General features: G+C 40.0%; 1 pseudogene; it reads right to left on the reverse strand.

The window, feature by feature from the left end:
* Positions 1–105: 105 nt before the first annotated feature.
* Positions 106–27,818, reverse strand: LOC138733775 (erbin-like; annotated as a pseudogene).
* Between the last annotated feature and the right edge of the window lie 42 nt (positions 27,819–27,860).

Raw genomic sequence — 27,860 nt, forward strand, 5'->3', positions numbered from 1 at the left:
CAAATATGCCAAAATGTTATGGTATTAGGAGCCTTTACACAATACTTTCCAATTATGTATTTTGCCAGTACATACTTCAGTAGAAGGCTTTCCCCCCCTTATTGTTCATATGTTTGGGTTCTTTTCCCCCCAGAGTTTCTTTTGCAAATCATCAATATGAGCAACTGAATGAGAATTTCTCTTTAGAGCATCTGGTTCATCGGCTACCAGTTTCTCTATTAAGAGACAGTCCTTAAGAATTTTATCCAAATCACTATTTTCATACATCTGGCAAATGAGTGAATATTCTGTCACAGTTTTTCATTAATTTGGATAATACTGAGACATAAATAGTACAGCAATTTGCCTCATGAAATGTATGCAACGCAGAGCCATAATCCCCTTTGTGTTATGCAGCTGCAAAATTAGATGTTGTAGACTATTGTAATTGGAAATCTAATTCCTCGTGCTCAAAGTTTGGGCCATGCAGAAAAGCTACATAATCTCATTAATAAGACCTTTAATGTGAAACTGTTCTTGGTCATCTCAGTACCCTTGCCAGTCAAGTCACATGATACTTGTTCTCTTGCATCTTCTTTCACCTCTCAAAGTTTTAATCAGGTATTCATATAAATGTGAATGGCTGAAAGTGTCCTCACTCAGCCATTAAGATACAAAAGCTACATATTAACTGAATCTTTCACAGCTCAGTAATATTTACCCATAGATACTTAACAGATTTTTCCCTTAAATGGGATAATTGCAACTTACTTTTGAAATGCACAGTATTTCTGATATAGTCTAAAATATGTAGGTTGTAATGCTTATTCCACATTTTCTCCTCTTTTAGGCCAAATAGCTGCTTCATTTTCTATATATAATTCTTGTCCTTAATACAAAAACAATATTTCAAATTGCAATATGGAAATACAAGTCATATTCTTGCAGCCGGTATCAGGAAAAGCAAACATAAGAAGGAAGAGAGCTTGAAATCAGGGTCTGTGACAGAGTGGAGGGCCTGAACTGCAAGGAATGGTGATGCCATACTTAGAATCACAGAACCGTTTAGGTTGGAAAAGACCTTTAAGATCATCAAGTCCAACTGTAAACCTGACACTACCAAGTCCACCACTGAACCATGGCCCACATATGCACGTCTTTTAAATACTTCCAGGGATGGTGACTCCACCACTTCCCTGGGCAGCCTGTTAGAAGCACTTGACTATTCTTTTGATGAAATAATTTTTCCTAATATCCAGTCTAAACCTCCCCTGGCATGACTTGAGGCCATTTCCTCTCATCCTATCACTTGTTACTTGAGAGAAGAGACCAACACTCACATCGCTAGACCTCCTTTCAGAGAGCTGCAGAGAGCAATGAGGTCTCCTCTCAGCCTTCTTTTCTCCAGACTAAACAACTCCAGTTCCCTCAGCCACTCCTAATAACACATGTGCTCCAGCCCCTTCATCAACTTTGTTGCCCTTCTCTGGACACGCTCCAGTGCCTCAATGCCCTTTTTGGACTGAGGGGCCCAAAAGTGAACACAGTATTCAAGGTGCAGCCTCACCAGTGCCGAGTACAGGGGAAGTAACTGGTCCTGTTAGCCACACTGTTTCTGATCCCAGCCAGGATGCTATTGGCCTTCTCGGCCACCTGAGCACACTGCTGGCTCATGTTCTGTAGCGATTAAGGCGCGGACCCTGTCCATGAGGTGACAACGAGATCACTTTATTGAGTGGATGCAAAACCTTATATAATGTTTCTGTATCCAGTCAGCAGCTACCCCAGTGAATTCCCACCTATGAGAATCCCACAGTTACAGCGATAGAGTGCAACCCACTATTTACCACAGATGTGCCCCTAATCTTCATGTTTTCTGTCTAATGCATTCTTTTCTTATTAACTCACAGGTCTTGGTAAAGATTCCAAGGTCTCAACAAGCTAGCAAGCATGAGAACACCGGCCGTTTGCTCTGTGCTTGCTGCTAATATCACAGGTATGCCAAGGCATCGGCCGCTTGTCCCAGCATACGCGCGACAGTGGAATTTTTCATGCCTGCAATGTTCAGCCAGCATATTCATATTCAACCCCCAGGTCCTTTTCCACCAGGCAGCTTCCTAGCCACTCTTCCCCAAGCCTGTAGTGCTGCACGGGGTTATTGTGGCCCAAGTGCAGGACTCGAAATTTAGCCTTGTTGAACCCCACACAATTGGCCTTGGCCCATCAATCCAGCCTGTCCAGGTCCCTCTGCAGAGCCTTCCTGCCCTCAAGCAGATCAACACTCCCTCACAACTTGGTGTCATCTGCAAACTTACTGAGGGTGCACTCAATCCCTTCATCCAGATCATCGATAAAGATATTGAACAGAACTGGACCAAACACTGAGCCCTGGGGACACCACTTGTGACCAGCCTTCAACTCTCTGAGCCTGGTCATCCAGACAGTTCACACCTGTCCAAGTCATGAGCAGCCAATATTTCCAGGAGAATGCTGTGGGAAACTGTGTCAAAGGCTTTACTGAAGTCCAGGTACACCACATCCACAGCCTTTCCCTCAGTCTCTAAGTGGATCACCTTGTCATAGAAGATCAGGTTAGTTGAGCAGGACCTGCCTTTCATAAACCCATGCTGACTAGGTCTGATCACCTGGTTGTCATGTATGTACCATGTGATGACACTCAATGTGATCTGCTCCATAACCTTCCCTGGCACCAAAGTCAGGCTGACAGGTCTTCTTGCCCTTCTTGTAGATGGGCATCACATTTGCTAACCTCCAGTCCACTGGTACCTCCCCAGTTAGCCAGGACTGCTGCTAAATGATGAAAAGTGGCTTGGTGAGCACTTCTGCCAGTTCCTTCAGTACTTTCAGGTGGATCCCATCCGGCCCCATTGACTTGTGCATGTCTTGGTGGAGTAGCAGGTCGCTAACCATTTTCTCTTGGATTATGGGTGCTCCATTCTGCTCTCCCTCCCTGTCTTCTAGCTCAGGGGGCTGAGTACCCAAAGAACAGCTGATCTTACTATTAAAAACTGAGGCAAAGAAGGCATTAAGTACCTCATCCTTATCCTCATCCTTTGTCACTGTTGTTCCCTCTGCATTCAGTAAAGGATGGAGATTCTCCTTGGCCCTCCTTTTGCTGCTAATGTATTTATAGAAACATTTTTTATTGTCCTTTACCCAAATAACCCGATTAAGTTCTTGTTGGGCTTTGGCCCTTCTAATTTTCTCCCTGCATGACCTCACAACATCTTGTAGTCCTCCTGAGTTGCCTGCCCCTTCTTCCAAAGGTCATAAAATCACTTGAAAAAAGGCTCTTAGGAAGTGGTAGAAGAGGAGTAACTCCTGGGAACCCTCTGAAAAACCTGAGGGTACCTGCTGCTGCCAGGTAAGGACAAGGGAAGGGATGCCACAAGATTTCAGGCCAGCGGAAGCTCTGGCCACATTTAACAAGCACAGACAGCTGCCCTTGATGCAGTGTGCCTAAACCCTTTGATGCAGCTCCCCCTGCTTTGGAGGGTGAAGCTCTCACCCTTTTACCTGATGTTAGGGAAAGGCCTTTCTCAGAGCTTGGTGGATCAGAGGGAGTGCCTGGGGCCTCTCCCAGACCTTTCCTGCAGGAGATGTACTGCTGTTGGAGAGCTGTGCTGCCAAGTGGAGGATTTATGGAAGTTAGCAGGCTGCACAGCATCAGAGACAGGACCTCCTCAGAGACCCTATTGCTTCAAGAGCCCTGGACCCCCACCACAGTGCAGAACTGGGAAGAGCCTGTCACTACCAGAAATGCAAGTGGAAAACCTGTGGAAGACAACAGCTGGAAGCTGGTGTCTTCCAGCACCACATATAATCATAGAATCATTAAGGTTGCAAAAGACCTCTAAGCTCATCCAGCCCAACCCAACCATGCCTACGAAACCATCACGTCTACATGTTTTTTAAACACCTTCAGGGAAGGAGACTCAACCACCTCCCTGAGCAGCCTGTGCCAGTGCTTCACCATTCTTTCAGTGAAGAAATTTTTCCTGATATCCAATCTGAACCTCCCCTGGCGCAACTTGAGGCCATTCCCTCTCATCCTATCACCTATCACTTGGGAGAAGAGACCAACACCCACCTTGTTACAACCTCCTTTCAGGCAGTTGTTGTAGTGTGGAGTGGCTAAGCCCTGTGGCATTGTGAGTTGGCAAAGGCTAACTTGTTCTGCAAAACAAGCTTGATTTTTGCAAAAAAGAAGCTGTTGGCAAAGGCAGCAGCCAGCAACGGACTGTAGCGATTAAGGCACGGACCTCGTTGATGGGGGCGACAATCGAGACCAACTTTATTTAGAGAATGCAAACCTTATATAGTGCCTCTGTATCCAGTAACAGCTATCCCAGTCAATGTCTACCCATGAGAATCCCTCAGTACAGCTACAGAGTGCAACCCCCCTGTTTCCCGCAGATGTGCCCCTTATCTTCATGTTTTCCACCTAGTGCATTCCTTTCCTATTAACCCATGTATCTTAATAAAGATTCCAAGGTTGCAACAAGCTAGCAAGCATGAGAACATCGGCCATTTGTTCTGTGCTTGCTGCTAATATTGCAGGTACACCAAGGCATCGGCCGTTTGCCCCAGCATACACGCAATACTGGAATCTTTATGCCCACAACGGACAACTGCATCTGGTAAAACAGATAGATTGGGCAGTGGCATGACATTCATATCACCTAAGTGACACCTGGGGTGAGCTGGAGGCCTCACAGCCTGGTGTTGCTTCAAATAAAACACAGAAACCCCCAAAAGCAGGGACTGAGCTCCCTGCCCCGGAGGCGTGAGGAACAGCTGAGTCCCCACTTCTGAGGACACAAGCGGCCTTGCCAAGGGCTAATCAACATATACTCATGGACTCAGTCCCACCTCCACAAGAGGCCCCAGAAGGTTTTCAAAAGGTATAAAATTGGCACCTGAGACCCTTTTTGTCAGTCAAAACATTTTTGTGGAGAGTTTTCCTGCGATACATAAATCTAAAAACTAAGTTTAAAACTTCTGTTACCATTAAAGTAAAATACAATATAGTATAATTCCTCAGCAATATATTTAAATGTACTTCAAAATGTATACAAAGTCAGTCCAAGATCAGTAAAGAATTAGTTCTAGCTTTGGACTTTTCCCCTTCCCAAAGATACGGGTTATGTAGAAGACCATGGTAACTTAGTACTTCTCTGTATGCATTCCCTTTAAAAGGCAGTGTGAACATTTAGCATTTTCAAATAAAAAAATAGAAACTAACCAACAACAAAACATGTCTTAGAAGTGGAACACTGAAGCCTGTCATTATATAGCTATGTTTCTCATTCTTTTCTTTCAAAATTAACAGCACACAAAATAAGTGAATTTTATCAAAATATAGCACATATCTACTAATATATATATAAAATAATTTCCTATGTAAATATTAAAAAACCTAAAAAGAATTAAAATATACAAAAAGTTGCTAAAGGGTCTAAATTAAAATTGTTAGAGCTATATAGAGTACAATAAGCAATAGTTAACAACTTTGAAAGCAATGCAGTTATATGGCAGTTCACTTATTTAAGGACTGCCTGTTTATTACCACTAGCTATGTATAATTCCCATTCCTTGCCCCAAAACTACAGGAGGCTAGTGTTTTTGCTAGCTTTATTAAAAGCATTTACTTTTGTACACGAGTTGAAAAAAGTAACTGATAACTGTTTCAAACTACCAACTTATATGTAACTAAAAATGAACTGCAGTAGCTGAATATTGCTTCAATGTTAGGCTAATCATTATCCCTGATTAAAAACAGTTATTGGTCTTCTATTGCACTTTTCCCTGGTCCATAACAACTATGTATTAATTGTCACTGCAGATTATGCAGTGTCTATTCAATTACAAAGGAGAAAGAGAAAAATAAAGTTAATGTTTATGGTAAACAAAATTAATAAAAGCATAATTTAATATTGTATACAGTAATAAGGAACAAAGCCTGTGGTAAATCACTATTAAAGAAATCCTTTAATGACACTGAAGTGTCTAGTTCACATTTAATGTTACCTGTAGGGTTGTAAGCGCATCCTCCCTTTGCTCTGTCTCACCACAGCAGTTCTCCATCACTGTGAAATGCATTCACAGAATTGGGTGCTGTTTTAGTAGGAATTTGCTCCCCTTTCTAGCACTCCAATTTCTTCCCATGTTTTGGGTGTTCTCTTCTATGTTCTTCTGGATCCTCAAAAATCCACTACCTTTACTTATGAAGTATGTATCTAGGGGAACACTCACCTTTCATGTGAGGGGCTGTCATAATAAGGAGAGCATGTGATCATTCAGCAATTAAATTCAGACAACATAAAAAGGCAGTCTGATAGGAACTGATCTGACTTACCACAAAGCCTGCTACTATAGCTTGCGAGTTGAGACAGTAGCAATAGGAAGTAGAAAATAGCTTAGAATACTTGTTACTAACACTAAAATTGTTACATTGTGGCACACTAATTCCATACCCCCACCAGTCCACCCCTTTGTGGAACACAGTTCAGACTCAGCATAATAAAATTTCCCGTCCCCCTTTCATGTCTGGCAGTGGACCAGGTTGGTCTGAGAGGTTATGTGATCTTTGTCCTTGGGAGTTTTATAAGACATTCCTGGATAAATCCCTGAGTAACCTGTTCTGATCTACTAGTTGACCCTGCTTTGAGCAGGAGGTTGGGCGTGAGACTCCCTGAGGTCATCCACAGCTTGAATTTTCCTATGACTCTAAGCAACAATGTCATTCTGTGGACAGAATGTCAAACACAAGCAAACCTAACTGGCCTACAAAAGACAGGGAAAACATCCCACCTTTCTCCATGAGCTACTGTCCCTTATATGGCAGAGTAAACCGGTTGTGCACTCTGCGGCTTAGCTGTGCCATTTTGGAGTTGCAGCTGCTTATTCAACATTTGCTGTTGCTACTAGCTGCATCTTTTGTTGTAAAGACAGATATTTTTAAATCTGTCTAGGGTTGCAGAGAAAGTTTTACATATAGACTGCTCAGAGAACAAAAGTGGCAATAACACTTGCAAAACATAATCTGTACAGAATGTTCTAGTCCTAACATAAAAAGCAACAATATCTTAAGACTTACATGCAATTATCTAGTCACTGTACACATGGAATATTTTTATTAGACATGTATTAGACATGCATTATAATATGCAAGTCTAATGCATGTTTTACAGAGAATGTCGCAAAATCAAACATAGCAAAGTCATTTTGGGAGAGATGAAATTCAGTAAAATGCAGATGTTGTCTAAGTGGCAACAAAACAGTAGGACCTGTTACATTGTCACTGGGATTATCACAAGTATAAAGAACATGCCGTTACACACCAAAAAATATTGTTAGTTATGAGAAATGCTGTAATTGTCTAAGCATGCAAATACTTCTTCAGCTCTTTTACAAACTCTGAATTCCAACACAAGCAGAGCACCAGCATGACAAAAGGAAACTTCATTATAAATGTCACACAGACAAATGAAATTACATAAATACAGGAATAAACCATTAAAATCTAACTTACCCTTTCACGCACGTTCCACTCTATAAATATGCATCAAATATGCTGCCAGAATTTTCAAAAGTTTAACATGCTGCTTGTTCCTGTATGGAGTGTTGGAGTGATCCCCTCCTTCTTTCAAGCTGTCTCCATCAGTAAGAGAACTAGGACTTTCTCTTGCCCAATGAGGAAGAACTATTTGCCATACTCAAAACCAAGCTATCTTTCAGCTTGAATAACTAGATTTTTTTTTGCTATGTGCTTGTTGGCTTTTTCTTTCATTGGAAGAATTACACTGTGTGTTCAGTTTGGATTTGTTTTAGACAGTTCACATGAGGCCATGGTTTAATTAAGATAATAGTGGGGGTTTTTTTCTTTTTGAGAAAACAGAAATGCAGCAGAGTTTACTCTATAAGCATTCTCAAACAAGTAATGTGGTGAATAATTAATAATTTTTAACAACTTCTGCAACTTTAAGGGTGGTTTACAGCACTGTTCAAATATCGTGTTAGCCTGTTTACCTAATAAAATAAGGCTTATACAATCCCTTTGTCCATTTCCTTGACCCCTTCTCAAATAACTTATGAGCCTGTTAGACAATTTTCATAGAATTATAGAATCATAGAATCACCAGGCTGGAAAAGACCTCTTGGATAATCTAGTCCAAACATTCCTATCTGCCACTAAACCATGTCCCTGAGCACCTCATCTACACGGTTTTTAAATACCTCCAGGGAAGGTGACTCAACCACCTCCCTGGGCAGCCTGTGCCAGTGCCCAATGACACTTTCTGTGAAAAATTTTTTCCTGATACCCAGACTGAACCTCCCCTGGTGCAGCTTCAGGCCATTCCCCCTTGTCCTATCACCTGTCACTTGGGAGAAGAGGCCAGCTCCCTCTTCTCTACAACCTCCTGTCAAGTTGTTATTGAGACCAATAAGGTCTCCCCTCAGCCTCCTCTTCTCCAGGCTAAACAACCCCAGCTCTCTCAGCCATTCCTCATAAGGCCTGTCCTCCATCCCCTTCATCAGCTTCGTTGCTCTTCTCTGGACTCACTCCAGAGCCTCAACATCCTTCTTGTGGTGAAGGGCCCAGAAGTGAACACAGGATTCAAGCTGCGGTCTCACCAGTGCCGAGTACAGGGCCAATATGCCATTGGTCTTCTTGGCCACCTGGGCACACTGCTGGCTCATGTTCCGATGGCTGTCAATCAACATCCCAAGGTTCTTCTCCTCAAGGCAGCCTTCTAGCCACTCTTCCCCTAGTCTGTAGCGCTGCACAAGGTTGTTGTGCTCCAAGTGCAGGACCTGGCATTTGGCCATTTAGAACCTCATGCCATTGGTCTCAGCCCAGTGGTCCAGCCTGTTCAGATCCCTTTGCAGAGCCTCCATACCCTCCAGCAGATCAACACTATCTCCCAGCTTAGTGTCATCTGCAAACTTGCTAAAGGTGCATTCAATGCCTTCATCTAGGTCATTGATAAAGTCATTGAACAGGGCTGGAGCCAGCACTGAGCCCTGGGGAACCCCACTTGTAACCAGCCTCCAGCTGGATTTCACACCATTTACCACAAGTCTTTGGGCCCGGCCATCCAACCAGTTTTCCACCCAGGAGAGCATTCGCCCCTCCAGTCCAGAGGCTGACAGTTTCTGAAGCAGAATGCTGTGAGAAACTGTGTCAAAGGCTTTACTGAAGTCCAGGAAGACCACATCCACAGCCTTTCCCTCATCCAGCAGCCGAGTCACTTTGTCATAGAAGGTGATCAGGTTAGTTTGGCAAGACCTGCCTTTTGTGAACCCGTGTTGACTGGGCCTGATCATCCGGTTCTCTTGCATGTGCTGTATGATAGCACTCAAGATCACCTGTTCCATGACGTTTCCCAGCACTGAAGTCAGACTGACAGTCCTGTAGTTTCCTAGATCCTCTCTCTGACCCTTCTTGTAACTGGATATCACATCAGGCAGCCTCCAGTCAAGTGGAAAACAAATCTGATGCAATATAGGTCTGAGGGGTACCAATTTCCTACAGAAAAAGACTCTACAACTCTAGCCCAGAAGCCATGGCTCCTGAAGCTATCTGTTTGGCTCATCTGCAGCAGATAGGGCAGCCAGGAGATACATGCTATGACCAGACAGATATCAACCAGCCTAGAGGTGGCTTCTGCCAGCGCTTGCACATGTCCAGCCTATCAGCTGGGGCAGCAAAACTGATAAGAACTGTAGGATGGGGGGGAATGTAAGATTTGCAGCTGTGGAGAGGGGTTGTGAGGGGTAACTGCTGGTATTCAGATAACGCATTATTCAGAAAACTGCATGTGAATAACCACAAGTTAAATAACTGAATAACAGTAAAGCCTAATGAAAATGCTCACGTCCCATCTTGAATAACAAGTTTAGGCCTGGTTTTTGTCTTTAAAAGTGTGAAAAATATTCAGAATTTGAAAATTATTCAACTTATTTAATGCTTCAGCCTGTATCACCTATCCTAATGTTAGGTGGAAGAAAACTAAGAGCATCATCCCAGAATATAAGAATGGTTCTGGAAAAGATGCAGGCATTCTATATAAAAATTAAATATTCTGCTCTTAGAAAAGATGCAAACTAAAAATGAACTGGCATATTACACAGGCTAATTAATTAGATGACTACAGTACCTGAATTATTTTATCTCCAGGCTGCAATAACTTGGACGTAGGTCCTTCTGGTTGCACTCTGGCTACAAATATACCCTTGAAAACTAGAGGTGGAAAGTATTTTTAACGACTTATTTCATAAATATTGTGGTAGCATGAAACAGATGCAATTCAAAACATCTACTTAGAAAAATTGAGAAGGGAATGCAATATTATTCTATGGATCTACTGGCTTTGTGACTGCTTTCCTTTTCTGATGTTAAATCCAGGAGAACTACCTTTCAAAGAGTATTGAAGGACAAATTCTGATCTACCTTTGTTTAATTTGGAAGATGTACATGTCAAGATGAATTATCAACCACAAGAAATAAGGCTGATGGCTAAATTATGTTTTCTTTTAAGAGGCTTCCTAATTGTAAACTCCATGACTTGCTACCTCAAATCTGTTGAGTGATATCTAGAACAGTGCAACAAACAATCAGCCAGAGTAATCCTCTCTGTTTTCATGTGACAACAGTGGTTGCCTACCACCTTTGATTTTTCATAATAATTTGTCCTCAATTTTCTCCCATCAAGTCCTGGAATTTATTGGCTTGGATTTGGGGGATATACATATTTTTTAACTTGGTAAAAATTAGGAAAATAATTGATCAAAATGATTTTGAGATGTATTAGTATAAAAAAATCTCACATCATCTTCAGGTCTGAATGGATTCCCTCTACCATCAACTCCTCCTGATATACTAAATCCAGGTTCTGGATCCTTGACAATTCTCACTCAAATCTAAATAGTTACAACCAAAATTAGAAGAACTGGCTGAAAACTTGCATCCAAAGCTACCATAACAAAATTATTAGTAAAGAATTCAGCTGAACAAAAGCTTTTAAAAAGAAAAAAAAGCTCAAAAGAAGCCATTTATCACAACTCAAGAGAGTATAATATTAATTTGGAACAAGATTCCAACACAACAGCATCTTGTATTATTGTACATGGGTTTTACTCCAATATTGCTATGATTATAAACATAGTAGTCCATGTAGGCTTAAAATTCAGAGATATTTAGATATTGTGTAAATGAATTTAATGCCCCCAGCAAATATACATGTTCATATGAAAGAATGTTTTCTTCCTGTTTCTTTGCTACTTATAGCTGAATTTTAAAAATCAAACCTAGTTCCTACTTTCACTTTAAGTTCTACATAGCCAATAGTCTGTTGTACTGCTACTTTGTATTTTTTTGGTTACTACAACAATAATTAGTTGGTGATCAATGAATGTACTCAAGAAATAAATTTCTATCTCAGTATAAAGATGTAAGCATATGTTTCTAGTACATTTTGTTAAGAAACTACTGCATTTCTCTTTAAAAAAATGTTCACATTAAAAGGAAAAAGCTCAAAACTAGAAGGAATGTGTGATTTCAGTACTAGAACTGCACTGAGATAACATAGTCTTCTGCTGGAGATAAATTCCTATTATGATTTCTGTCACTATCTACAGATAAACAGTAATAAATTAAAACAATATAACAATTCACCATCACTGACAGACAGATGTCATATTCAAGTTAGAATTTTTCCTTACCCCCTGCTTTGCCAATTCATGGCTTGGTCTGGGGGAACACTGAGACTGAGTATAGGGAGGTTGGTGGGCAACTCTCAACATCACATAATCAATTAATTGCTCTCTAGATGGATGTTTTGCTACTGATGATTGAGGAGGGAGATGATGGACTTAGCTGTAGTTTGCCTGAGGTTTTTGAGGCTGGCACATTAGTCCATTTGTTAAAGGTACCTGAATAAAACATGAATACTCAATGTCATACATTTTGTAAGCAGCAGTCCTCAGTTTCTCCTTTATTATTTCAATATTTCTCATGCTTGATCGCTTTTAAGTCTAGGAACATTACTGAAACTACTCTTCTGGATCATGTATGATTGCACTCAATTTTCATTTTATTCATCACCTGTGACCTGATAAAAAAATCTGAAAAACAAAATCTTACTTTGAATGCTAGTCTATTAGAACAGACTAGACAAGTTTGTTGTTCTTAGTACTTGATAATTATTGAGTTATCTCAATAATTATTTTCTGGCAGTGCAACTGACAGTATTAACACTTGGTCGATATCATTATAGTTTGCATTTTTATTGCATAAAATTCAGAGATTTTTGTAACAATTCCCAGTAGATCATACATAAAATAGGAATCCCACATAGCTAGCAGACAGAAATTATATGTTCTCTGAGCATCTTTTGCTTATTACTTCACAAGAAAACCATACAAGCTCAAGACTTTAATATGAAAACTGTAATGATATTTCCAATAAATGTTGTTATTTTGCTAAAAAATGTGTCACTGATTTGATAGGTATAATGATGACAAACAGCAGTAAGGTCACAACTGTAAAATAGATTGCTGCATTGCAATAACTTAAAAGCGTCCTTTTAGTTTCATTGTAGTAAGTCCTGCCTGTATAGATGGACCTTAGAGATGAATACAGAATGTCTCCTACAAATTCTAGTCTATAATCAAAATTTCATCACAACAGATTTCAAATTTGTTCATTAAAAAGTTTAATCAGCTTCAATTTGCTTTCCTGAAATCATCTGCCATATTCCAGTTTCCACTTGCAATTATGTCTTTTGCTGCAAATTTCTTCTTTCAAAGCCTCTGCTGAAGAAAAATGATAACTATCCCCCTTCATATAGTTAACTATTTTGTCTTCCAAAAAGAGCGTGGTATTTCAGTTACACCACCTTCAATACCTGGGTGAAAGTCAAATCCTGTTTTACGTTTTAAAGAAGCCCCAGTTCCAACTGCAATCCCAGCATGTTTCTATAAATAATAATAAATATATCCTAACCGAGGTGTCATGTAGCTATTTTCTTCATGCTGTCTGGAGGAATATCTTTGAGATCAAGTGTGGCAGATGAGTAATTCTGCTGTCCTGAAATGAATACTTCATCCTGGCATTGGTCTCCTGGAGAAGAAGCCTGGGGTTGCTTTAAACAGAATGGAGCAGTAAAGAAGAATCTTACTAGCCAAGACACCACACCCATAAAATATTGCTGCATATTTACAAAACTATCAACTGCAGAAGTGTCTTTGATCACCAATACATTGATAAGAAAAGTCAACAAATGATAAAGACTGTCTATTCACATGGTTCAAAAAGTCTTCTGTTGACTTTATTCTGTTCACTATGGATACTATAACATCACACAGGATGCTCAGTTAAGGAGTCATTTCCTCACGTTTTCTTAGAAAATAAAATGTTTTCTTAGAAAATAAAATATTTTCTTGAATGCCTAAAGTATCTTACAATACAGTTTATATAATCAGAATTCGTTTAGGGGAGAAAAAAGCTTAATAAAATTTTGTTCAAGCCTTTATCAACCTAGGTTTAATTCAGAATGGTAATTTCTTGTTTGAACATGTACAATGAACCCAGATAGTTTTACATATGTTCAACCATCTATGAAAGCCAATTAGAAAACTCAACTTCATTACATTAAACTAAAAAGCCTTACAATAAGGTTAAATCATACAAAGTGTAGGGAAATTCTTTGATCTAGTGCCTATAAAAAAAATCCAACACATAAATTATTTTCTGTTTATTGAAAGCATTGTCCCTATATAAAAGGACAACTCTATCAATTTAAAGACATCTCTCACAGGTTATGCTATCCCCCTCTATATATTGCAATAGCCTCCTGTAGGTACTCACTCGAACAATGTGCACACCAGAACCTCTTCTGTCTGCAACATTCAAGGCAACACTACCCTGGCTGCCATGCAGATCCCTAGAGATGCCATAGTGAAAACTGCTAACTGCAGCAAAATTAGAATTAAAGGACCTAGACAGCATGCTCTGAATAAAGAGGGGACAGATTTAACATGGATTAGTGCAGCATACATAAACCACAAGGCATACTATACACAGACTAATATAAACATATTCCAACATCATGCAAAGTAAAAAACATGCAAAAATAGTAGATATATAAAACAACTCAGTGACCCCTATTTACATTTATTTACTGTAAATCAGCATGCAACTAGGAGTTTACATGCAGAATTACTTGTAAATAAAGTAATGCAAATGTTCATGTGTCTGGAAAAAACAACAAAGGTGCACAGCTTCTCAATTTATAGTTTTCATTAAATTTGCAATATATAAAATGTTGTAGGAAGAGAAGCTGGTAGTCAAGATATACACCTGTGGAAAACCATATAATTACCATTACAAATTCTCCTTTCCCCCTCCTATTACTGGTACAATACAGATAAACATTTACACAGAGATGGAGATTTGACTGGGTTTTCTTGTTACTGCAATGCTGTCAACATCCACAATGCATTCCAATAACACTTAATTCAAGAATGTGAATGAGAAGAAAAAGAAGCTGGTAAGAAACCTTGGAGTCCATCCCTGTGCCACTGTAGGCAATCAAATAGGTAATGTGAGCTCAAGGACAGAAGTGATAGTGGTTTGATTTTGAGCTTCATTACCATGCAAACCTGACCTCTGCAAGGGTAATAGAAAGAAATCAGTAGACATCTTGCTACCATTGTCTTTTGTAGCTATAAGAACAAAACAAATAAAACAACTGCACGAAAGAAAGGAAAATCCCCCATGTGCCACCTGACCCTAACTTAAAACAATGATAAAGACCCATGAAAAAATATGACCATATTAAAAGATATACCACAAAGCATCAAAACCCACATAATCCAAAGTAGATGTTTTTTTTTTAAAGTTTCTTATTTTCCCAAGTAAAAATATATATTTCATTTGACTAAGATACTGCAACAAATGTTACATGAATAAATACTTCTTGGTGTTTGTTGACAATTTTGAAAATTGTCACTAGTCCTCAGGCAAAAGTTTGCTCTTTCATACTAGCTAAATCTTGTGAAGCTAAAACTAGTTTAATAATCAAAGTTATATGCCTTTGCATATTCATACTCCTCAGATGCTCTGATAGTACAATCATTTGAAACCCCCTTGGAAAATAGTATTTACTGAGAATACTTGGCTTTTCTTGGCCAAGGTTCTTGGATAAACTCTCACTCTCAATGGCAAAGCAAACTTTCTTCTACGCCTTTTTTGTTCTCTAGTAAATGTATTTTTCAAGCTTTCAGACAAGTCTCCAGAAGCTTTTCCCCTCTTGGGAGGGGAAAACTGTACTCAGCATTCAAATCTCTACTAAACATTCTATCAGAGCTTACTGTTTCTCTCAGTTTCAGTCCAAACACCCAGATGAATATAACACATTGACGGTTCAGTAGTTCATTAAAATTGGGAAACAAAATAAAACAGAAATAAAAATTTAAAACTGACAGCTACTGAATGGATAGCATTCCTGCAATTTATCAATCAGTTTCAAAATATTCTTACAAACACTTAAGCACTTAATCTTATGTGCACATAAACCCATTGAAGTTACTTCTCTTGACGTATTTAAACTAGCTTAACTTGGAAAGAATCTGAGGCCATACTGATTAAAATATTTTTCTAAATTAGCTATGTAGAGAAAAAAAAACAACTCAGAAAAAAAATTCAAACTGATTAAAACTGCAGTTCTATATGAATACTGAAATGCTTGGACTTTTTTTTAAAATAAGGTGCCATATACTGGCAACTTTGAGAATAAAACCACCTATTTTAATTTCTGAAATGGAAAGTAGGAATCTAACCTTATGACCTCTTCTCTGAAAGCTCTGCCATTCTAGATAAATAGTAGATAAAGTAGATGAAAAATAGAGGACTTAATTCCAGGTGAAATTAGAACTGAAAGCAAACACACATCAAGACATTCACAACAACAAAAAAAGAAAATATACATATGTAAGGAAAGGCTAGAATCAGTCCTGGCAACTGTTTCTGCCTACACAGCACATAGAAATACAATAGATATTTGCAGATAACCATAGCAGATATTTATTATTGCAGTTTATGGATGAAAAATTGCTCTACCACACAACAAAATGTGTGTGACTAGTGTTTTACACAGGCAGTATTAATTTAGTTCCCAAATTAAAAAAATTCAGCAAGGCTACTATAGAACACTACTGTGACATATGAGGTAGTAACATTTGCAAGTCACGCTCCAAAAGAAAATATGTTGAAAGATATTGCTGTTCTTAGAAACTCGCCTGTACACTAAATTTATAAGGTTGGAGCAGAACTGACTGCATACTTTCCAACAGCTTACATATATAACTACTAGAGAGCAGCTTGACATTCAAAGAAGTCCTTTTCTTTATCCCACAATAAAATATGCTTTGTATCAGGTAAGCAAATAGCTTCTTCTGAATATATGCAAAATTGCTATTTATAAATAGTCTCATGAACTGTTTCACCTTCCTTCAACCAGATGGATAATTTTAGTTGACTGGGGTAATGTCCCCTTACATCTTGTCAAAAGTTACAAATGCTGGTTAACTGACTGGAATCCATTGCTAGTAATATTTGCTGGACATAAAACTATTCTGTATCTCTCCTCATGCAAATTTAACTCTTGAAAGGCTTTTTCCACCTGTATCAGGTAAAAAGGGCTAATAAAAAAAACCAAACCAACTAGAACTAGCATCTTCTATTCTGGCCAATAAGCAGACAGTTTATTTAAGTTGGTTCACCACTCCCCCTCCAGTGACTACATTTTATAAAACCAAATGAGTACTTCAGGAGTTTCACAAAAAAAACAAAACAACAAAAACAACCCCCAAAACCCCACTACACACTCTTTCCTAAGAAGCACAGCACAGAAATAATAAACATAGTTAAACAGACTTTGAAGAGTCACAGCAAAGATAATGCTATTAACCTATACTGTTGTGTATAATCACAGGTAAAAATATATGAATTAAATATTCATCATAAGGTTTAATTTTGTATACTTGTTTTTGTCAGTGTTCTATCTTATGATTAAAAAAAAAAAAAAAGAAGCACCATTTTAAGTCCATGAAAGCTTTTTCAAAGCAATTGTGCTTGTTCCTTAAATAAATTCTGTAATTTCAGAAGTCTGGTTTATAGATTAAGTCCCCTGCAAAAAAAGCTAACTTTTAATTCCAAACAGAAATATCTGAAACCATTATTTTAAAAGAACAAAGAAATATCCAGTGAATCTCTAGGTTTTCCACATTATCATATTTGACAGCTGCCATACAGGAAACAAAACTCATCCCTTTCTATCAATAGAAGTTATACAACTGAAAAAAACAAAACTAAACCCATCCTTCCAAATACTTGCATTTCCAAAGAAAAATCATAGGTTTGTTTTTTTCTTTTCCTTGTTCTTAAAGGGGAAATTGTTGGAGAAAACGACGGGAGACAAGCACATCCGATGATGATCAACAAGTCTCAGTTTATTAGGTGCAAAGCAACGATATATATATATGCTAGTTAATTAGCTCATACATATTGCAAAATGAGAGCTCATTATTGGTTACATATGCTGAGGTCATTTAGATCGTTAGTGTAGTAACATATTATTTATATTTCGTAAAGCTTAACAGAGTTTACAAAGGAAGTACAGTGTTCACAGAGATATATTGTTTGGAAACCTTGAACAGCTACAATGTTTTCATGTTCTCTAAGGAGTAAGGAGTAACTAAATCTTATCTATGTCCTGTTTATGTTCTAACTAAGGATCAAACATAGAGTGCTTGCATGCTCTCACGATTTTTGCTTTACAGGCACTTCATGACCCTTGTCCTGCAGCCAAGCATTAATTAGGTCATCCACACTTCCCCCATTTTCTTTTAATAATATAAAATTAGCCTGAGTTTTATGAATCATGGAGAGAACTGAATTTTGCAAGCAGCTTAACAAACAAGGTAAAATCAAGATTATCATCAAGATTACTATTCCTACACCAAATGCATACATAACAAAAGTTCTGAGCCATGGGCCTAATCCTAGCGAAGAAAGCCATTTATCTAAGGGATTAGTAATTTCTTTGATGTTTTGTGTATGATCTTGCAGCCATTTCAGGTGTTGGTGAATTGATCTGGAATTGGAGGTTAGGTTAAAACAACACATTCCTTCGAAATCTTCACATCCATGTCCTTGGGCCAGTAACAAGAAACCAATGGCGGCTCTGTTTTGCAACATTTGATGTCTTAAGCTATCCATATCTTGAGCCATTTCAGATAATATTTCAGTGGTGACATTGGACTGTTTTACAATCCAGCATGCTAATATTCATTGAATCCGGGTATACCAAGTAGACAAGTTTGAAAGGGATCGGTAGCCGAGGCTAAAGAAAGACAAAACGATGTTACCCCAGTTTTGTTGGCCCATGTAACCTACAAATTAGTCCTAGGATCAATATATCCATTAACAACTACACCAATAATAATCAAAGGTGCTATGGCCCACATGATACACAGTTGAGTCCTATCCCAGTCCAATCTAAAAGGCTCTACAAAGATACTTAAGAAAGTTTTCTTACAACTTAAGTAACAATTAAGAAGTTATAAGTCCACACAAAATTTAAACATGAATTCGATTGATTAACCCAAAAGACCTAACGACTTTTGTCGCAATAGAGCAACGTAATGACCGTTATTACATGAAAGACGAGTCAGTAAACCGAGAACTAATTACACTGTCTATATGAGCTAAAGATCAGTAAAATCAGCTAGGGCTTAGGAAAGGTAGTTCAAGTTCCAGAGTTACTATTGGAGACTCAGAAGGGTCGTCTCCTTGATTCGTTTCTCTTCCTGCGATAGGTGTTGAGTCAGCCGGTACATTAGTAGCCGCCCTTGTCCATTTTGCTGGTACCCATACAGGACCTGTGGGAGAAGAAACACAGAGATATCCTCTTCCCCAAAATATTACTTTTGCTGGGCCTTGCCATATTCCAGTCTTTGGATCTCTATAATTTACCCAAGCCGTTTCTTGCGGCACCTTTTGTTTTGGGGAACAATAATGCACTACAGCAGGTGGATCATTCGAATCACCAAACACACATAAGTGATTCATAACAAATAGAGTTCTTAACAGTTTTGAATGAGGATCTGATGTTTCAGAACAAATTTGTAGATATCGCTTCAGAGAGTTATGAGCTCTCTCAATTATCGCTTGTCCTGTGGGAGAATGAGGAATTCCAGTAACGTGCTGTATTCCCCATTCTTCTAAGAATCTGCTAACCTTTTTACTACGATAGGCTGGTCCATTATCAGTTTTGATTTGTTGTGGTACTCCCATTATAGCAAAACAACTGCTTAAATGCCTTTGCACATGAAGTGATTTTTCTCCAGCCTGGGGTGTTGCCCAAATATACTTGCTATATGTGTCTATAGTTACATGCACATATTTAAGGCGTCCAAAAGCAGAAACATGTGTTACATCCATTTGCCAGATTTCATTTGATTTCAGTCCTCGGGGATTTACCCCCAAACCTAAACCATGTCCCTTATTATGGTAGCTACATATAGGGCAGGCTCTCACAATGGCTGTTGCCTCAGGCAATGATATACCAAATTCTCTACGAAGACCCTTAGCATTTTGATGAAAAATTGAGTGAGCTTCCCTAGCCAGTCTTTGGTTCCCTATGGGAGTACTTGTCATGAGTGATACTAATCTATCAGCTCTTTGATTTCCCTCGCCTAGACCTATTTCCCACTTATGACTACGAATGTGAATCACACAATATACATTGTCTCTCTGGTTGACTGCCTTTTGTAGTTGGATAAGTAACTCATATAGTCTTTTATTTTGGATATTTCTGATAAATGCATCTTCAATTCGTTCAACAATTCCTGCGACATATAAGGAATCAGTTACAATGTTCAATGGCTCATGCAAATTCATCATTGCCCATACTACGGCAAACAGTTCCATAGTCTGCAGTGTCTGTTTCTTCCGCTTGTAGCAGCTGATGCTTCCATTTTCCATTTTCTTGCCACGTTACTGCAGCCGTTCTAGATTTACGTCCAGCATCCGTGTATGCCGTAGTTGCGTCTGCGATGGGAACCTTTTCCCTTTTTGGCTGTACTATCCAATTCCATCTTCCCATCCACTGTAAGAGTGGCGATTTGAAGTGATTAGTCTCCACAGTGGCATTGGTGCCTAACAGAGCTTCTTGAAGTTCTTCACTATTATCAAGATACCATTGCAAAGTCTCTTTTGACTTAATTGGGATATGTATTGTAGCGGGCTCGTGTCCCTGCAACTGCAGGATCCTCTCACGACCGCGTTTAACTAGATTTGCTAATATTTCAATTTGTTGAACCAGTGTTTTAGTTTGTTGTAAGGCTGGGGATATCCACTCAAGGACACTTAGTTCCTTTCCCTTTGGTTGCATTTGGACAAGAGCTCCTAACTGATGCCGTCGACCAAACCATATGGCGAGGTGAAGAGATTGTGTTGGATTGAAACGGGTAACACATCCAGTTGAAATCCTTTCCATTATTTGTTGCAAGACTTGTTTCTGCGCAGGTGTCATTCTTATCGGTAATGCAGGGCTGGACCCCTGAAGGAGAGGCCGGAGTGTATCAAGAAGTTCATTCGGAATGCCCACAATGGGTTTTAACCATTGCAAATCTCCAAGGAGCCGTTGGGCATCATTTAGAGTCCGGAGGTTTAGATTCAATCGAAGCTTTTGAGGAGTAACAGTTCGTTCAGTTAATATCCATCCCAAATATTTCCATGGGGAGGAACGCTGAACTTTCTCAGGGGAAAAAATTAAATTAGAGTGAGCAAGTGTTGTTTGAATAACTTCAACTTGTTCGTCTGTGAATGGAGTTGCTTGTGCAAATAATATATCATCCATGTAATGATAGATGATTACTGATTTCCAATGTCTCCGAAGAGGTTGAAGCGCAGCATCAACATATAACTGACACAATGTTGGGCTGTTTCGCATGCCTTGTGGAAGAACTGTCCATTCAAATCGTTGGTCCGGTCCTTCTCTATTCAATGACGGTAAAGTAAATGCAAAACATTTTCTATCATGCGGGTGAAGATCGATGGTAAAGAAACAGTCCTTCAGATCGATGATTAATAAAGGCCAGTCTTGCGGGAGCAACGAAGGGTTGGGTAACCCCGGTTGTAAAGCTCCCATTGGTTCCATTTGATCATTCACGGCCCTTAAATCATGTAGAAGACGATACTTGCCGGACTTCTTTTTTATAACAAATATAGGGGTATTCCATGGACTGACATATAATCGTAAGTGTCCCTGTCAAAATTGCTCTTGCACTAATTGGTGAGCTTGCTGCAAACTTTCCCATTTTAATGGCCATTGCTTAACCCACACTGGTGTGTCTGTCGTCCAAGTGATGGGAATTGGGAAAGACCAAGCAATGGCTAATAGGCCAAAGGGTGTTCGTTGGTGAGAATGACTCCCAATTGAGTGAGAATGTCTCTACCAACGAGACATTGCACCGTAGGTGGTAATTGAACGATGGAGAAAACAGTTGATACTTGGCGACCATCCAATTTCACTGTCACTGTGGGGGATTGTTGTGCCAGTGTTAGACCACCAACTCCCGAGACCGTAGTGGTAGCTGGGTGTATTGGCCAATCGGAGGGCCAAAATTGTGGAGCAATAATACTGGAGTCTGTACCTGTGTCTAACAACCCAGTCAAGGTTATCTGACGTCCTTGATAATTCACCACGATTTTGCGTTTGGGTCTTTCAGTCAGATCTATTGTCAGTAAGGTTAGTCCTCCCGTAGATCCGAATCTTTGGCCGTCTCTGGGGTGATGAGATGCTGGTGGCATCTCTCTCGTCAGTTGCTCCAGCGGTATTAGTTGTGCAAGTCATTGTCCTTTACGAATGCGGATAGGTGGAAAAGGTGTGTGAGCCATAATCATAATCTCTCCAGTATAATCAGCATCAATAATTCCAGGTAAAACAAACAGTCCCATCATTGAGGTTGAGGATCTTCCCAACAACAGAGCACCTACTTGTTGCCCTTTAATTTCAAGTGGCCCAAAAACTCCGGTTGGAATCTTGTGTGGTTGAATTGTCAAAAGGTTGACATCTATTGAAGCTGCCAAGTCGAGTCCAAGGCTCCCCCTCGTTGCAAGTTGAAGTGTGGCGGCGGTGTATGATGAGCAGCAGCTACTTGTGTCGTTGCGCGGTTGCTGCGATTCACGCTCCCACTGAAGTTTCCCGATCTGCGACGACAGGCTCCGGTATTGTGGGTGTCGGAGCGACATCGGGCACACCATATGCCAATTGCAGAGCATTCTCGTCGAACATGGCCAATTGCTCCGCAGCGAAAACACTTCACACGTCCTCTGTTTTGAATGGTCTTATTTTGGATGGCCGACGCTTGAAGGGGCGCAAGAGCTGCTAATACCTGGGTCTGAGATGCTTTTGCCTGTTCTTGCAAAACCATTCCTAACTGCTTAATAGCTTCAACTAAGAAGGCCTGGGGCCCTATTGGTACTTGTGACATTCTTTCTAAAGCTTCTTCTATAGTCCAATTTGCTCCCAACGTATTTAAGATATTACGTGTGGTGGCATTACAATTCTGTAATGCACATTGTTTTAAGAGTGCCCCTCGCATGTATTCTGGTACCCCTGCCCTTTCAATTGCAGAGGCAGCTTTATCTATAAACGCCCCAAAAGGTTCATCCTTTCCCTGTTTGATCCCCATGTAAACGGGTAATCCCCCTAGATCTTTTACCCGTGTGATGGCTTGTTGTACCAAACGCATAGCCTCCCTTAGTTTATCTGGACCTATCAATGCCTGCGCTTCAGTACGTAAAAAAGGTCCTAAACCCATCAACTCCTCCATAGTAATACCATATAACGGGTCTCCTGGATGTCTTTGTACGGCAAGAGCCTCATTTACTAATCCTTGCCAGTGTGCATTAAACAGCAATTGCTGGTGTTGAGTAAATATGAGCTTAATTACTCCCCGGCAATCGGCAGGCAATAATATCTGTGTATCCCAAATATAATCTAACATTTGTTTGACCGGTTCACTATTGACTCCAAACTAACAGTAGAGCGTAACTGTGATAAAAGTTTCCAATCTAAAGCTGTAACTGTCGCATGTAAACCACCACCCGGCAGCGGTTGAAAAGTTACTGGGCAGGCTAACTGAGTGGCCGCTTGTAAAACACCTTCATCCCCTTGCTCCAATCCCTCTCTAGCCAAGGCAGCCCAAGCCTCTCGGTGTTCTTTTGCCATAGCTTCCGCAAGGTCTGATTCAGCCCCAGGGCTTGGCTCCTGCACAAAGGGGTTCGTCTGCACCTCTATTTTTAGGGGCCTCTGAGGAACAGATGCAGGAGGGGATGCAGGATTTAACGGGGGTGCTGAAGGAGCAATTTCAGCACATTGAGAATTCTGAGATGTATCAACAAAAGGGGGAGGGGGACGGGGGGGGGTAGATAAACTGTAGATGTACTTGGTGGAATAATTGGGACTTGTAACCAATCAGTAGAATACGATTTATTTTTGTCCCGGGCGGCCGAGGCGTGCTCAGCTGCTTTTTGTTCTGCCTGATATTGTAACAACTCATTATGTATGACCTTCCATGCCTTTCCGAATTTCTTTGCATTCTTATCCCCATCTATAGCCGCCTCCCACAGTTTATCCCCGAACTTGCGCCACTCAGATAGCTCGTGCACAGTATGTGGGTTTTGAAAACAACCCTGTGTCTGCCCATATGCTAACAAATTCGGGAGCTCCTTTTGTAAGTCTACCTCCTTAACCTGCCTCTTTTTCAAAAAACATGTAAATAAATCATATGCTGCTTGCCTCTCCATACCTCTATTCGTCAGCGCTGTTGCGGCCCTTCAAGGTCTCGGCAGCACGTATCGACCAGGCTCGTCTATATGGTCACCCGGGGCTCGGCGCGGTTCCTCCTGCGCTTATAGCCGTCCTCGCCGCGTAAGGACTCGACCACTCGTCACTCCGTCGTGGTGCTGTATGCCGTATCACATCAGGGTCACCATTTGTCGGAGAAAACGACGGGAGACAAGCACATCCGATGATGATCAACAAGTCTCAGTTTATTAGGTGCAAAGCAACGATATATATATATGCTAGTTAATTAGCTCATACATATTGCAAAATGAGAGCTCATTATTGGTTACATATGCTGAGGTCATTTAGATCGTTAGTGTAGTAACATATTATTTATATTTCGTAAAGCTTAACAGAGTTTACAAAGGAAGTACAGTGTTCACAGAGATATATTGTTTGGAAACCTTGAACAGCTACAATGTTTTCATGTTCTCTAAGGAGTAAGGAGTAACTAAATCTTATCTATGTCCTGTTTATGTTCTAACTAAGGATCAAACATAGAGTGCTTGCATGCTCTCACGATTTTTGCTTTACAGGCACTTCATGACCCTTGTCCTGCAGCCAAGCATTAATTAGGTCATCCACAGGAAATAGGGGGAAAAAGGCAAAACAGAAAGATGAAGAAATGTAAGGGAATATTTTTGTATAGTATGAATACAATACTACAACAACAATAAAAATTACTTGCCCTAAAAGAGCTAGCCTTGCATTCCAGTAGGTCAATACGACATTATTTAATGTATTCTAAAGTAATTGGACTAAGCTGACAAGTGTAATGTAAAAACAACATGGACTTTTTTCCTTTGGGGTAAATGTTCATTTACACATTCTACCATTTGACTGTTTCTCAGATATCCATCACAAGCATATTCATCCTTTTTAAGGCAGTACATTTTCACTGGTAATTAAAAGCAGTTAAAAACACAGAATATTTAACTTATTTCATATCCAGGTAATAGAAAGGTAGAAAAGTTTTACAATTATTTTTACCTTTTCTAGCGTTTTAGCCTCAATATGTCGCAGCACCTTTCCCCTCTAGTCATGAGGGACTTCATTTTTTCCTGGAGGGTCTAATAAAGAGTGGTCAGAGTTAACCCTTGGGTTTGATCTCTTTGAAGGGCTAGTCTGTGTGTAATTGAAGTAATTAACTAACATAGTTCTTTCTGGTATTTCATTCACCAGTGGCTGAACACTCCATGGTCGGGATACATTTGGACTATTAATGCTATATGTCCTGGCAGAAAGAGGTCTCTGTTGCCCAGACATTACTGGTGGAGCCCTTCCTGCTGAATGCAAGTCTCTGTATTTTAAATAGTCCCCTTCAGGAACCCAGGCCTGCCTTGAAGGTCCAGTATCCCCAACATCCACAGAAGCTGTAGCGGATTCGCTGCTCTGCCTTTGAAGAGTGTGTCTGGTTGCTCCCGTGAGCAGCCTGTCATTTGGTGGAATAGCCCACACATCTATGTGTCTCCCAGCCATCTGTTGATGAGTGTTATACACAGTGCTGGCTCAGACATTGTTATGATTGGATAAGTTCATATTGGCAGAATGCTTTACATAGCTGGGGATTTCCGTGCTGTCAGACCCAAACAGATGTGAAGGAGGTAATCTGCCTTGTTCTACTTCGGTGTTTTGTTTCTGGGGCCACAAGGTGTCTTTTGTTGTTGCACTTCTGCTATGCTGAATATTATACTGGAGAGTGCAGAATATCTGCACACCACTTGTTACTGGTCCTCTCACTGCATTGGCACTTTCAGGATTGCGATTTGAGTCAAACATCAACACAGTTTTTGTAGAAGATGACAACAACAGCCCAGGAAAAACCTGCAAAGGCTGATCATACAGAAGAGTAGCAGATTTACTTTGAACTATGTTTTTTCCATCTGCACTACCCAATGCTGATTTTACTACTGAGTTTGGCTGTTGAGATCCATTCTCACTGACAATATCGTAGATTTTCAGACCAGTGCCCATACTGATGATGCTGTGAGATTTCATCATAGGGCCCCTTCTCTGTGGGGACAAATCTTCAGTGCTCCTTGAAACAGACAGCTCACCAGAAGAATCATCAACTGCAGTGCTTCTTGTTAATTTGTCTTTACTGGGAGACTGTACTGCTTCCTCAGGATATACATTTACTTTATTTATAGGACATTTATATCAATTTTCCAGGTATTCACTTACTTCTTTCATATTGCTATGCAAAAAGTTCTTTGCTATTTCCTGTGTTTGTAACTTTTCTACAGGAACTGGCACTGCCTCTTCACTAACCAATTTATTGATATTCATGTTTATTTGGTCTGATTTCTGAGATTCCTCTGTAGGAGTGCTTAGATCAACACTGTTTCTTCTCAGGCCTAATCATTCTTCAATGCTTAATTCATATTCAGACAAATTTGTAATCTCCACTTTTGCATTTATTGTTTCTTCTACTGTAATGCTCAATTCGCCTCCATTTTGCAAAACATTATTCAAATTTTCATCTTCTCGCCTAGAAAAAAAGATAGCTCTTAAAAGAAATTCCAAAAGGAATCAACATATTCCTTTAAGAACTGTTTTAGAAAATTTAATCATTAATGTGAAACACAGTCATACTGTACACACAGTACAGGACAAAGACCAATATACAATCAAAATTATGATTTGCTGTCTTACCAATACAAAAATATCTTATGTAGAGGGCTCATTTTGGCAATTCTTGTTTATGTCATCATTTATGCGACCATGTTCTGATTACAGAAGTTTAATTAAATTCAACAGGAGTTATTAAAGAGAGTTTAAAAGTGTCAAAATGTATGAAGTGACAATAATTCCATTTTATTTATCAAATACTTGCAAGTTCCGTGACAATTTTGGACAACTTCCCAGGCAGTGCAAGGAGGGACAGGTAACCTAGGACAGTCGCATTAAACTTCCAGAGGGCAGACTTTGGACTGTTCAGAAGGCTGATTGGCTAAGTCCCATGGGAGACAGGGCAAGGGAGTCCACAAGGGCTGGGAGCTCTTCAAAAAGGAAATCCTAGCAGCTCAGGAGAAAGCCATCCCCATGTTCCGGAAAAAGAGCCGGTGGGGGAAAAAACCAGCTTGATTGAGCAGGGAGATCTTGAGAGATATCAAAAAGAAGAGAAATGTCTTTGAGCTTTGGAAGAAGGGACAGGCGTCTTGGGTGGACTATAGGGAGAAAGTGAGATCGTGCAGGGAAAAAATCAGGAGGGCTAAGGCCCAAATAGAAATCAGATTGGTGAAGTCTGTGAAAGAAAATAAAAAAATCTTTCTATAAAGACATTAACAATAAAAGGAAGACTAGGGACACTATACAGTCCCGATTGGATGCAGAAGGAACAACAGTGACAGGGGATAAGGAAAAGGCTGAGGTACTTAATGCCTTCTTTGCCTCAGTCTTTAATTGTAAAGGAAATTGTTCCCTCTGTCTCCCTCTGACTGGGGAGGCACGAAGGGCATGTGAATAATTAAAGAAGGAATTGATGAAGGTCCCAGCTTTAGGTCTCCCCGATGTTTCAAAGCCATTCTGGTTATTTTCACCACTAACATTGCAAATCCAGCATCTTCCCTTAGTGGAGTCACTTTGGAACCAGTAATACATGACTGCCTGAAGACAATGGAGACAATATATTCCATCCATCCATGTCTAAAAGAAGAACTGCTTATGGATGAGGAAGATTCCTGGTACACCGAGGGAGGCAGCTTGTGAAGCAAGGACAATGCAAGACTGGGTGTGCTATGATCACCACCAGAGAAGTGATCAAGGCCAAACTATTACCCCCAGGAACATCAGCCCAGAAATCTGTAATAATTACCCCAACTCTGTGGGAAACCTCGGCTTGTCTGAGGAATCGTAATGCGAGCTTAACATTGGCCTTGAACAGATACCCATTTATCCTTGATGAAGCTGGAAAGTTCCAAGAAGAGCTGTGTG

Source organism: Phaenicophaeus curvirostris (genome assembly GCF_032191515.1).
Source record: "Phaenicophaeus curvirostris isolate KB17595 chromosome W unlocalized genomic scaffold, BPBGC_Pcur_1.0 scaffold_34, whole genome shotgun sequence".
In the NCBI taxonomy this organism is placed as follows: domain Eukaryota; kingdom Metazoa; phylum Chordata; class Aves; order Cuculiformes; family Cuculidae; genus Phaenicophaeus; species Phaenicophaeus curvirostris.